Raw genomic sequence first — 14,053 nt, 5'->3', positions numbered from 1 at the left:
CATAATTGGCACGCATCTCCAAATACTCCAAAACCCAACGGTATTTAATTCACACTGATGTAAAAACAGAAGAAAAATCCATTTAAGAAGCTGGAATCAGCAACTGTTAGATAAATGATGCATTAATGAAAGGCTGCAACCTGCAACAATTATTTTTATTACTTGTGTATCTGTTGATTATTTTGTCGCTTTTACCAACCAAGAGTCCAAAACCCAAAATATTCAATTCACTGTAATTAAAGTAGGAAAAATGACAAATTCCCCAAATTTGAGAAGCCATCGCAGGATTGGTATTTTTGCATGAAAAATAGTTGCAGGTTAAATTTTTGTGGATTAACTCCTTGGTTAATAATTGCAGCTTTATATCAATGGTTCATCAAATATCAAAATTTTTGTTTTCTTAATGATCAAATGATGCATTTCCCGCCTCATCATATCAGCACTAGTTGCTGCACTTACAAATCATACGGGCGGACGCTTTTATTGCGAATGTAACAACGGACATGAGACGACAGTGGCAATAATTATAGATGTTTATATGGAATATGATGCCATTACTCAATATTAGATGTATTATCATTCGCATTAATATATATGTGAATGAGTATTACGCGGGGAAAAGCTGAAAGGACAACCTCGTCAGACACAGCTGAAGCATTCACTGCAGGGCCTGCCCGATGTGATTACTACAGAGGCCCTTCACACGGTGGTTTAATTAATACATCCTTGACCATGTCTCCTCACCATCTATATCAGATGTCTTATCCTGCCCTCTAATTAGGAACTGGTACCTTACACAGTCCCCCTTAGACCTCACGAATGTGTAACTAACACCGAAGGCTCAAAGCGCCGCGACAGATAGGTAACTGCCAGCTCCAGGAGGAGGCAGCGGGTTTAACATGTCTGGGGCTTTAATTTACAAAAATGACTGACTAAATGTAAACACCCTGCTATCTTGGATCAGGACGGACGCTAGGAAAATGGAGTATACCGAGGATTTTGTCCTTATACAGCCCTACAAAGCTAAAGGGCTGTAGAAAATGTTCACACCTGTTTCAAGTATGTAAATGTATTAAAAAGTCGAAGCTTTACATATTTGTATTCCTGTCGGACTAGCTGTCGTTGCAGTGTCAGGAAACGTGGGCTCCCAGTGAGACTTGCGAACTTAGAACAATGGGTCCAGTCTGGTTCGCTCAAAGAAGTCGTTCATTGTTATTCTGAAACTGGACAGCGCTTGATACAATCATATCTGTTTCACACCATGATATCCCGTTAGCTGTCTTGACAGCAGCTGCTGCAAGTGGCCAGCGATTCACAGAGCCCGGTGGGGAACCGCAGTGATGTGCGTCGCGAACGTGACTGGTCTAAGAGTCTAAGCTGTGATCACAGGTTACCGAGCAGGGGCCAGAAGGGTCCTGCCACTCAGACAAGGCAGAGTAAAGGCGAACATTTGGGCTGTCACCGTGATGCGCACAGCGATTAATTTGTCAAATCTGATGCTTTCCCTTCTGTCGTGGCCTGAGATCCGGTTGAATCTGAGATCCCAAACAAAGTGCTCTCACAGCATGAGGAATGTATTTTAAAAGAAGAATGTCAGCTCTGTAGTCCAGCAATAAAGCTGTACAGCCTGTCCTTTGAGCTGCATGTGCATTTAAAATGAATATCAGTCTTAAAAGGGAACACCACGTCCTATTTTTGCTGTGTATTTCTCGTGGTTTGCTGGAGTGTTCAATATGGCAGTCTTTTAGACTGACCTAAATGTTACAGTGTGGAGCTAATTGCCATGCAAAATGTGTCTAATGTTTTGAAGTAATTTAGACACATGGTTGCCATTACATAGTTTAAACACTGACAAGACCTATCTACTATAAAAAATATCCCAGACCGGTACATATCTTGGCCATTATAATAAAATATATCAAAAATAACCAAAGGATCCTGTTTCAAAATGTTTATGTTATGTGTTTATGTTAAGAAAAACAAACTTTTTCAAAAATAGTGACACTGTATCAGCCTCGAAAATCCAGTATTGAACAGGCGCCATTTTTGACTACAGGTGGCAGTATGGAGCAATGCAGAGATGACTGGGTTTGTGATGTTTTTTTTGGTCTTGTTCTCAAACGCTATGGGACACGTGTATCTGAAAAAGCATGCGGGCGATGCAAGCAGAGCTGCAACGAGTAGTCGATTAATCAATAAGTCGGTCGACACAAAAGGTAATCTGGAGCAATTTTGATAATCGACGAATTGTTGCAGTCATTTCTCAACAAAAAAGGTCAAAGATTTGCTGGTTCCCGCTTCTCACATGGGAGGATGTGATGCTTTTCTTCGTCGTACGCGACAGTAGAATGAACTTTCTGATCTTCAAACAAACATCACCTTGGGCTGCGGCAAATGGAAACAGGCATTTTTCACTATTTTCTGACATTTTACAGACAAAATGATCAATCAAGAAAATACAGACGGATTAATGTCTAATGAATATGATCAGTGACTCCAGCCCTAGAACCACAACACTTTCCCGGTTCTCGCTATTCCGCTGACCGACTGATCAAGCACCAAGAAACGCATCAATTCACAAGCTAAAGGCAGGGAAGAAGGAGGCTGCTTTCAATATATCCAATTATCAGCTTCGCTAATGTGTCATGTGGGAAAAATACACGCAGTACTTTTCTGACGCCTCAAGGATACACAAAATGTGTTTTGATGAGAAACACTGAATGTAAACACAACTGTTTGTTTACGAGAAACTCCAAAGGGTATATTTATGTAGGAAGGTTGAGAAACTGGCTCTGGAAACAGGGTTGCTGATGAACCCAATCTGCAATAAATTTAGACCAACAAACCCAACAGTAATGAAAAAGAAAAAAGGAGGAGGAAGCTCAGCATAATTAACTGGTGTTGCGAAGGGCTGTCCTACATCGCCAGCGCATAACGCCAATGAATTCTGTGCCATGTCTCCAGTATCGCAGAGCCCATGTCATCCTTGGCATTAACTGCCGCGAGTCCTCCTCCTGCTGCTGCAGTCGCCTGACATCGCTTGTGGACTGACGGTGTGGGTTACTCACAGTTCAGGCTACACGTCGAGGCATAAATATGTGATTTAAAATGAGACAATTAAAAGACAACCCACACAGGTTCGGAGGGAGGGAAAAAAAAAAAAAAAAAACAACACACCTCGCCCTCAGAGAGACCATGAAGAAGCTTTACCTTTGCACTCCGCAGGACCAATAAACCCCAGTTAAAAACACAGCTTTGAGATTTAAGCAATCTTAACTAGGAATAATATTACCTAACATTACACCACAAACACTTTCTGCTCTCTGCCAAATGTGGTTTTCACTTTTCCGCTTGAGCCTTCTCCCTGACCCCAAACAGACCCTGTCTTAATACAGATGTTGATATGATCACACAAGAATGAATGAAATAACAGAGAACCAACAGAGAGAAGCAAAAGAGGAACATTCTGTGCTTTGCAGAGAGGAGTTAAAAACCACTTCCTTTCAGTGAATGACAGAGCTGTCCAAGAAACCGCACAATTTCACGAAATACCACCCACTCTATCTATCAGCATGATGCTGCAAACCTTACAGCCGCACGGTATTTATCCTGCACTACAATAAAACCCATAGCAGAAAGAAGATGGCACATCCCTCCACAACAAAAACCCCAATATGTTGGATCGTCACGCCTCCACCACTGCACTGAGACCCAGCCAAGCCTCCTGGCTACAACACAGGTACAGCCACCTATCGTAGTATTAACACAACCACAAATTATGCTGCACAAAGTAATTCAACCTGGAATCAGCCAGCGTCATTATTCCGTTATTGTTTCCTCAGTTCCTGGAAATGTCATTTAGCAGCATGCTTGGTAATTGTCTTTCTAAATGAATCCCTGGCTTCTTTGCAGAGTAAAACCAAATTGCCACATCTCAATTCTGTCTAGACATCCAAGAGCCTCAATGCAGGTTATTAAGTTAGTTTATTGATTAGAAAGGAAAAAATGCTTATTCAAATGTCACAAACAGAGAAGGAGACAGCAGTAATATAGCGGCAGCTTGCACGCACATCCATCTGACTGTAATGATTTCAGTTAAATTGTCACCGTGCCTCTCCTGTGCACGGCATTAACGGTCATAAAGCTGACTTCTTCCAGTTAGAGCCAGCCAGTGGTTGAATGGCCATATGAGGAATTCAGCTCGCTCAAATTGAAATTGAGATTTAGTACTGGAGCTGTCCAAAGCGTGCGCTGGGATTACCCGGCCAGGTGGTGAGTCAAACTGTCGGAGAATAAAAGTAATTCAGCTGCTGGCTGTGAGCCCAATCACAGCTTGCCTATCCCACTCTGCAGGTCCCCAGTTCTCCATGGTGGATGAGAAACGGCAGCACAGCTCCGAGACTGTCTGTGTATGAATTTGAACGTGTGAGAGAGAGTGTGTCTGTATCTGTCTGTGGCCGTGTCCACGTGGATGTTTGTACATATTTGTCCGTTTGATTACGTGCGCGCGTGTTCGTATTTGGGCCTGTGAGTGCATGCCCAGCAGGGGGGTTCGTGTACTCGTCTGTGTTTGTGAGCGTGTGCGCCAGAACGGGAAAGTGATTCCCCTGATGGGCATGACAGATGGGCAGGGAGTGGCTCAGCTCGTTGTCTCTGCCACCTAAGAAACAAGAGGGCGGGATGTGTGTGTCAGCGCCGCGCCCACGCTCCCCCCTCTCATCCCTCTGACAGGAGTCAACCCCAGTTTTGATTCAACTACTTGCTTCTTACAAGAAATAGGCTAACTGCTAATGTTAAGTTGTTCTGCACACCACAACGGAAAAGTGAGTCAACTATTACTGGAGAAGGTTCTATTTTGGATCCTATTCCAGGCGGTGTTTCATCTGCAAAGATTCACGTCTGCGCAGAGAAAGACGTTATGAGTAATCGTTGCTCGCAGAGCGGCCAATACACACACCTCACAAATCTCACTAACATTTCCCATTGACCTGACCATCGAGCAAGTTATTGTTGATCAAACTTATTGCAGGGAGGCAGGTATGAAACGGCAAAGAAAACTTGTCTTCAGGTTACATATAAAATATATTTTTTATTTTTAAAAAAAAGCTACACGAATACGACTGAACAACCCCCGTGCACATCTGCTTGCACACAGTGCGGAGCAGCATATTCCAGCCTTAAGAAACTTGTCAAAAAGGCCAAAATAAAAGCCGGTGTTTGTATTTCATATGCTGTTCAGCTCACTTTCAGTTTGTTGGTACAAGTTGTGAACATTAATTTGGCTGCTACTCAAAACCGTAGCTTCTTCTCAGCCAACAAAAATGTGATTGCACAGCTAAATTTAACACTTCTAGCAAATGTTGAAAACTGATACGCGAGAGGATTTAGATCCAGTAAAATGCTACTGAGCCCCAACCCTAACAATAACTGCTCAGTGCACACATAAACAATGAAAATGCAACATGAACAGGATCATCAGTGTACATCAAAAACCTCTTTGAAGCTAAATGTGTGACCTGTCAGCGGGGCACAGCATGTTCGACTGCAGACGGCAGTGATGATGAAAGGGAAAAGTGCCAGTTCAACACAGGGCAAGATATCACTCTTCGGGGGGAGCGCTGACTGTTGCAACTTGGGGTCTGAGAACTGTGCGACGCTACACCGGCCAGCAGATATCAAGAAAAACTGGTCCAGAAAACCTGTTGCAAAACCAAACCAAACTCCAGTGTGTCCGTGAACTGTTTGTCAGCATAAAGCGATTTCTCAGTCAGCCAAATAAAGTGCAGCGATGTGGACATGCTTCTCCCTGCTGCACAAAGGTGGGAGAAGGTTCAGACAGTACACACAACACAGAGCTAAAACATGATTTTGTTATTTTACACAATATTCAAAGTGTGGTTTGTTTGATCACCCACATTCAAAAATGTGTAGGGAGCTTATGTGATTACACCTAGAAATCCATATGCGCAAAATGCAGTTTGCTGACGTGCAACTTGATTTGGAAATGAAAGCCGATACAAAACATGAGCCTGTCGTCTATAGAATAAATGCCATCGTCACGATGCTCAGGAGGCAGAAGGGGAAAGCTGTGCTCTCATACTTTGTCTAGAAATCTTGGTATTTCGATGCTGCACTAATCCAGTTTTGATCATTTTCCAATTTTCTGGACAGTCTTGAACGGCAAAGAGCGTGGGAAGCTGATACGCACATCAGTGAACTGCACATATGTGCTGTACATAAAGTCCCCCCCCACAAAAAACCCAAAAAAACCCAAATCTGATATCTGCACCTGTGGAAATGAGACATTGTGTTCCAGCATGGACAAATAAAACCAACCCCACCTCCCCGCCACTTTGTGATACTGTCAAGGTATCGCTGTCACAGCAAATACATCGACCTCCGCGGGTTTATATGAAGCTACGAAAACATTTCTTACCTTGATGGTCGGTGGTCTTCACTTCACTGTTCCTTTACTTTTGATCCCAGCTTTCATCCCAACGTACAATGGGCCTCAGGGAACTCTGTAACCAGAACAGACAATCTGTGAGTCCTTCGCCAGCAAAAGAAAAACGTCCACCAGGAAAAACTCTACGAGGGAGTGAAAGGGCTCACAGACTGATGCTGCCGGGCAGAAGTTAGCCAAGTCCTGCAGATAGCCGCAGCTCTAGCACTAGGATATCCCCACATGGCCACTGATGCATGCCAAGTTCTGCCAAGTCAGGGATGGCATGGGAGGAGTCTCATAGTTCATGCGAGGAAAATCCCTGAAGTAGGTGCAAACCTTTCTTGTCTGTGCAAACCGATGTTAGATTTTCATGTGACCAGCTCACCACTAAAAGGCTTAGTAGTCTAATCCTTTAGCTAAATGAAGTGTCTAACTTAAGGCTTAGGTTGGCCAGAGGGAATCGGAGGGAGAATATAGTTTGAACCTTGCCAGACTTTCAAAAGGGCAGGAGTGCACAGTATCTGTTCAGGAATGCAGGTACTCCCCTTATCTCTTTGGCTACATTACTCTCCATGAAACAAAGCCTATTATTTACACCTGCGGCACTACTATCATAAAACAAAGGCTTCAGGCAATATTAACCAGATGGCTTGGCCAAGATGATTATTATGATCACTCATACTTAAACACCAGATGTCACAATCCTGGCAGCAAAAGTGAATAATTGGCAGTCGCGCCTCAAATATCATCAAGGTGAAGATGAGAAATGCACTTGAGTGGGTGTGTGAATCTGCATAACTGCTGTGAATGTCAACTTGCTGAGAACGAGCATGCATGCTTAGCATACCTGCTGAGAAACTTCACTAAAAAAAAAAACAAACAGTAAAGGTTTTCCCATTTTAGGAACATAATAGCCCTGGCCCAGATGTATGACTATTAAAGTAAATTATATTCCACTGTACATCACATTCAGTCATTTCGCACTGAACAGGACCAAATCTGCCTCTTTGCATTTGATCAAATAAAGTGATCTAGCCAAGGCAAATTGAGTAATGCTTCACATCTGCGGCTGTTCCCGACAACACGAAAACACATGCACACAGCCAGATAAACACACCAATACAGAGTATCAAAACACAAAATTTCCCTGCCAGAAAAAAAAAAAATATTGGTAAAACACAAAAACATGTAAATTAGGGCTGCAACTATGTCATCCCTTTCATTTTTGGATTAGCTCATCAATCATGTATTTACTGCAGAGATTTAACTGATACAGAGTCAGAGATCCAACTACACTGATGCACAACTACAGATCTGACCCAGATATCTGGATGACATTTGGGAGTAAACAAACATTCTACAGTTCCAGCTTCTCAAATGCTGCTTCTCTTTATCTTATGTGATAATAAAATGAATGTCTGGTATTTGTACAATAAAAACACTGCTGGTGGCGACTCAAACCTCAGCGCACATACATAAGGAGGTGACGTGTGAGCGCAGGCTACGGAAGGCGAGTGACGCTATCGTTAGCGGCTACTCCCCACCGGCCCCCAACTCCTCCTAGTTAATGAAGCCATGCGTCGATACGGCGCTACTGAAAAAGCCAAATGAAGAAATATGACACTGACGCGGGAACAGGGGTAATCAATACCCAGTCAGCAGCATCTCTGTGAAAAATTCATCTTCATTAGGGACGGGCTAAAAAGCTAGCGCTAACTATTGTTAAAAGCCATTGCTTTCTGTGGCAGAAGTCAAACTTCTCAGTGGCATTTTTAATTCATTATTTGAAATCGGAATTATTTATAGTCCTAGTCAATTTTATGATTATAAAAGTAAAAATGAGTAATACCACACTGACTTTGAAATACAGCGTAATAGTAGTGGTAACAGTAGTAGTGGTAGTACTTATAGTGTATTGTATCTTATCTGAGAATGTCTATCTAGATATGTATTGTATCATGTCGGAGTGATAGATATACACCGCTACCTGTTGTCAAGAAAATGTCAACACAAATGACAAATACTTAGGACAAGTGAAGGCAAACCTGAAGTATTTTTCAAAATGTTTGTGATTAATTTCCTGTCATTTATCGACTTAGTTTCATCACTAATTGAGACCAAAAAAAACAAACAAACAAAAAGAAAAACAACACATCCATTGACAAACACACACACACACACACACACACACACACACCACATTATCATTATGTAACAATCGTCTCTGCCTCTTCCGCGCTACATGCTTTCTTCCAGGTTGTATCTATTATCTGATGGCATTCATCCAAGATGCACCACGACATTCTCACCTTTCCACCCGACTTGGCAGGCGGCGAACTTAAGGCCAATCCTATCTTACTCTAAGAAGATAATGAAGTAATGTCTTGGATGCACACAAATGTGAAGGCTTGATGGCGGCCTTATCGAAAAAAAAAGAAAAGAAAAAGAAAGGAACAGAGCTGGTGGCCTTTTGCTATCAGATTTTGTCTCACAACTGCTGCCGTCTCACAAATCAAAGTCAGTGGATTGAAGCTGTGCCCGCCAGGCCTTTTCAGTATTTGAGAGTCAACGTCTGTATTTGGCATTTGACAATTTTCTCTCTGCAAAAGTCTTAGCTACCACTAAATGTTTTAAAGTTCCTCATAAGAGAACACAAAGAAAGCTTTGACTGCTACATGCAGTTCCACGTCAGCAGAAATCTATCAGATTTTTTAGGGTACAGTGGATGAGCTTACGGTATGCTTCTCTTAAGTCCAAACAAATTTCCACTTGTTTTAGAGAAGCACACTTTTGATGGCTTTTTGAGCCTTTAAATAGCTGCAAGGAACTGCTTTTTAGCTGACGGGGAAAAACTCATACTGACATAAGAGGCAGATGTTGCCATCTCAAATCCTTTTCTATTTTCTCAGACGTTGCCTTCTTTAGGGCAAATAATGTAGGTAAATATTGACTTACTGCAAATAATGCAGATCTCATTTCAGCTACAGTAACCGCTAAAACCATGCATCTGATTCCCTGGCTAATCCATAGGCTGCGCCAGCTCCTGGCCACTAAAGGGAGGGATAAATATGCGTACGTACAGGTGGGTCAGATAAGAGGGCCGGAGAGGGCAACCTGACGGCATTCAAACCCATTTACAGTATGTGCTCCGTTTTATTTTTAACCAGAATGAAAGAGTCACGGGTTAGTATTTGCAAATAGGAAACGTACAGTAATGAGACCGAAATGTGTCCATGGCACTAGTATCAAAACCTGTTGAGTACCGAAAGCTGCCATCATATGTCTGTTCAGATTCGTCATCTTTACATATTCTTGGATCAGACAGAACCTCAAGACTATTTTATTAAAGCAAAGTTGTTGTTATGCTGTTTGCATTTAGGCAACATTTAAGATTAGATCGCTCTGACAAAAACCCTTTTTTCATTTAACAAAATTACCCAAGGGAAGGTATCAAAAGGTAAAGGTGTCATTTAGATACAAATAGCATACCTCAGGTATTGTAGAGGCAATAGTATCACACAATTTTTAGATATACCCAGCCCTATTCTGTACCATACCTTTAATGGACAGAATTCATAGGAGGAGGAGCAGAAAATCTAAAAATTATTGCACTTCCTCAACTCTGATAACCAGGAAGAGTGGGTCTGGATTATTTTGTCTACAATATATCATGCTTACACATGAATTCTAGTCTTGTGGCACAGGGGAAAACCGAAAAAGGTCAAAAAATGATGTCAAGGTTCAAGCATATGGCCACAACAGATTAGAGTATGGGCCTTACGGCTAGGTTTCAAAAACATTAAAGAATGTAAGCTGTTCCTTCTCCACATGATTACTCCTTGAATACTAGAATGGCACTCCGCCAAGGGCAATGTCAAACAACGAACACCAGACTTCAGAGAAAAAAAAAAGGGAATTCATAATAAATGATCCGGATCTGCCCCAAAGTTTAAGGGGTCCCCTCCCTGGCCAATGGCCCATCCCCTCCACCAAGTTCGGCGTAAATAGGCTCAGTAATTTTTGCGTAATCCTGCTGACAAATAAACCAACAAACAAGCCAACAAACAGACACAGGTGAAAACATAACCTCCTTGGCAGAGGTAAGAAAAAGGGAAATGCCAGGCTTGTAATGGATTATTGCATTAGCCCGATTATACATACAGTGATTCCTTCTGCAAATTAAGTGTGAAAAGGTGGTGGTTATGTTGTGTTTGAGGACTGGACATTTACATCCTCACAACAGCAGATGTTCTCTTTGAACGGAGCCCCTGTGTTACATGCCGAGGCAATTACTTAATTTTGGGAAAGGCACTTATTAATTTGCTTTACTTTCAGTGAGATAGCAATCTAATGTGTGCCCACTCAACTGGAATTTCCTTCATGGCAGAAAAACATGTTGCTACCAATGCGTCTGTTGATAGATGGTAGGAACTCGCTAGCGTAGTTACTCTAAGGCTGAAAACAGCCCATAATACAACACTTTTTTTTTTTTTTTTTTTTTAAATTAAAAGCTCAATGTCATTCAAAAAAGACTAATTTACCTTTTTTTCAAGAGCAGGATGATAACATCGAAATCAATCTGATGTCTGTGTGTCAAGTACAGAGCTGGAGCTAGGAAGTTAGCATAAAGACTGGAAGCAGGCGGAAACATCCGCGGGAATAAATAAATAAATAAATAAATGCATAGTATCTCAGTTGATTAATCTGCACACATTTTTTAGATTTATTAAACCTATTTGTCATGTAGAAAAAACAATGTCACTGGAAGAGATCCTTTGTACCAGATGTAGCTACTAGCTCTTCCCGTCTGCAGTCCCTGGGCAGACTCTTTATGCTAAGCTAGGCTAACCATACCCTCACTCCAGCCCTGTATAAAACACACAGAAAAGATGTTATTATGGATCTTATCAGAAGGAAAGCAAATTACCATGTGCTTTTAAAAAAAATGTTGTATCATGGGATGTTTGTAGCCTTACTGTAGCTATGCTAGCGAGTTTCTACCATCTGTCAGCATACACGTTGCTGACAAGGTGTTTTTCTGTCACGAGGAAACCTCAAAATGAATGTAAATGAGTGGAAAGCACCCACCGACCGTTATTGTGGGAACTGATGGGAAAGAGTAATCTATTAACAGTGACACAGAATGTCATGTTACAGGATGGCAAGTCCTACAGGACAGTCTAAAATAGTCCAGCAAATCTGTCTGGCTGCCTCTGAGAAAAAGTGTGAGAGTGTGTGACTGAAAAACAGAGTGAAGGAATGCCTATGACTAACTGCACTGGAAACATTCTTGAACGTGCTACACAAAAGGTGAGATTTTAAAGAATTTCCTAACCACATGTTTTTCATTTTTACAAGAGAAAATACTTCAAGGTTGAAGACTAACAGCTGAATCCACAGTCAAGGCTATTTCTCTGCACCGAAGTTGAGGATGCATTGTTCTCTGTGTTCTACCACTGCCTCCCTTATTGTCAATCTGAAAAAAAAAAAAAAAGGAAGGTTGCCTCGTATTCAGACCGATACTGGACTTACGAAAGCCAGCCTCTCTGCTCTGCAATCATCCACTTAATAGTGAGGGACAGCAGATTTTCTGTACGACTGTGAGTTAAAAGCAGCGTTTTAATGCTGCCTGCTCATTTCGTCAAACCAGGGAAAAGAAACTTCACCTTCTATGTTTTCATGCCAAAGCTGTATCATACTTGATGCATTATTGTCCCATTCTTTCCCTGTCAGTTTGACAATAAGTCTGACAAATTGGTCTGCCAGTCCCACATACCAACATTTTGTAGGCAGACAATGTTGCTTAATCTTCACAATAAAGACATCTCTCTTGTGAAATGACAGCATGTCCCAAAGCTAGACTGCTGCCATTGTTAATCTTTTTAGACAAATCTGTCGGACGGGGACAGAGCTGTTTGTCAAAGGTGTATGTTGTAAACATCATCAAGCTTTTCCATTTTAACGTAAAACAGGATATATAGAGGAGCATACGGAGGAGAAAACATTGCTTTCATTGTTTCTGTTATGACTTAAGTCTAATTACACTTTTAAAATGTTTTCCTGTGTTTCGAGTTATAAACCCCGGGATCAGACATGTCTCTTTTAGAACTGCTATAATTATTTGATCCATCAATGGACAGAACATCAATTGTGCAACTGTTTTGATGATTTTTTGGAGCAATAATGCCAAAAATGTGTTGCTTCCAGCTTCTCAAATGTGGGGATTTTCTGCTTCTCTCTGCTCTGTATCATTGTAAACTGAATACCTTTGGATTTTGGACCGTTGGGCAGACAAAACAAGACATCTGAGGACATCGGCTTTGGATGTGGGAAGCTATAACAGGCATTTTTCACTATTTGAGATTTTATGGACAAAATGTTTGATCGATTGAGAGAATAATCAGCCCTGGTCTCTTTACAGAAAAAGTGTGAATAAACTGGACTGTTTCCCTGTTCTGTCCCCTCATTAAATAACGGTGTTTCTGTGGGGCGTTTGATGCTGAATGAATTGTGGTGGGGCCCTTGCTGCAGTCGGTTTCTGAGAGCTGCTGTCATGCCTACAGTTAGGATTTTCAAACAGAGGAGAGCTAAGTGCCCGCGATGCCAGAGAAACACCTCAAACAGGAAGTGTTGCAGGCGCGCTTACACTTTGCCAAACCGCTCACTCAATCACGTCCATCTGTTTGCATATTATGCAAATCACCCAGAGTTACTTAAGTATAAATCAGAGAACATGTGTGTTCATCTGTGTGTGTTCATCCGTGTGTGTGTGTGTGTGTTAGAGAGAGGGCTCCTTTCTAAATCAGCTTACAATTTACCATGACACGTTAACATAACTCTTGTCAGATGTGTGCCAACTGTACACACACTGTAATACACATTCCCATTTCAGGCGTTCAGCTGATGGTCCTGTCAGAGAATAAACTTAATTTCCTTTATTTTGACTTTGTTGCAGATGATTGCAGCATCTATTCCATTAATGCTCATTCAGGCTCTAATCCAATTCATTGTTTCTCCACGGCTCTGTGTATAGAATAAATCATTTCCACACAGGATTAATCCAGCGTGCTTTACTTTTATTGCAATCTGCTGGTTTGCATAGTTTAAAAGCTTAGCTGTTACATGGACTTAAACAGATTCACTCAATAACTCGCTCACTCACGCACACACACACACAAACACACACACAGACGCACACAAACTTGCTCGGTTCTGTAACCCAGCCAATGTGCAGATTGATCAGCTGGGCCGTGTCCAAATTAAAGCCCAACCTCTGCAGACATGCCAAGCATAATAACTTTCTCCTCTGTTTGCACTTTTCCTTGGCCAGGGAAGGTGGGGAGTAAAAAAACAAGCACGGGAGGAGGAGAAAGCAAGAAAGAGAAGTAGAAAAAGAGGTGCAGTTGGATAATGTCTTGACATCCATTGTAGAAAAAGCACTGCCTGGCTCTCAGATGTCTGACCCATTTTCTGCTCTTGCTCTCTCCATGTCCTCCTTTCTAATTTCCTTCCTTCCTCTAATCTATGGTAAAGAAGCTCTATGACTCAGATTCCGCTGCGCTGCAGATAGTGGTGCATTTCTATGAAAAGCAGCGCCAGAGGACCCAA

At 41.8% G+C, this 14,053-nt stretch overlaps 1 long non-coding RNA gene across 2 annotated transcripts in view; it reads right to left on the bottom strand.

Annotated features, from left to right (window-relative positions):
* LOC120794580 overlaps positions 1-14,053 on the bottom strand; it is a 164,405-nt gene that overhangs the window by 74,804 nt on the left and 75,548 nt on the right. For both annotated transcript variants that reach the window (XR_005708137.1, XR_005708138.1), the window contains one exon: positions 6,437-6,521. This is a non-coding gene — a long non-coding RNA (uncharacterized LOC120794580). The remainder of the gene's footprint in view (positions 1-6,436; positions 6,522-14,053) is intronic.

The sequence above is a fragment of the Xiphias gladius genome, chromosome 9 (genome assembly GCF_016859285.1).
Source record: "Xiphias gladius isolate SHS-SW01 ecotype Sanya breed wild chromosome 9, ASM1685928v1, whole genome shotgun sequence".
NCBI classification, from domain to species: domain Eukaryota; kingdom Metazoa; phylum Chordata; class Actinopteri; order Istiophoriformes; family Xiphiidae; genus Xiphias; species Xiphias gladius.
Note: the sequence above shows the minus strand (reverse complement) of the source record. Positions and strands in the feature narration are given on the sequence as shown.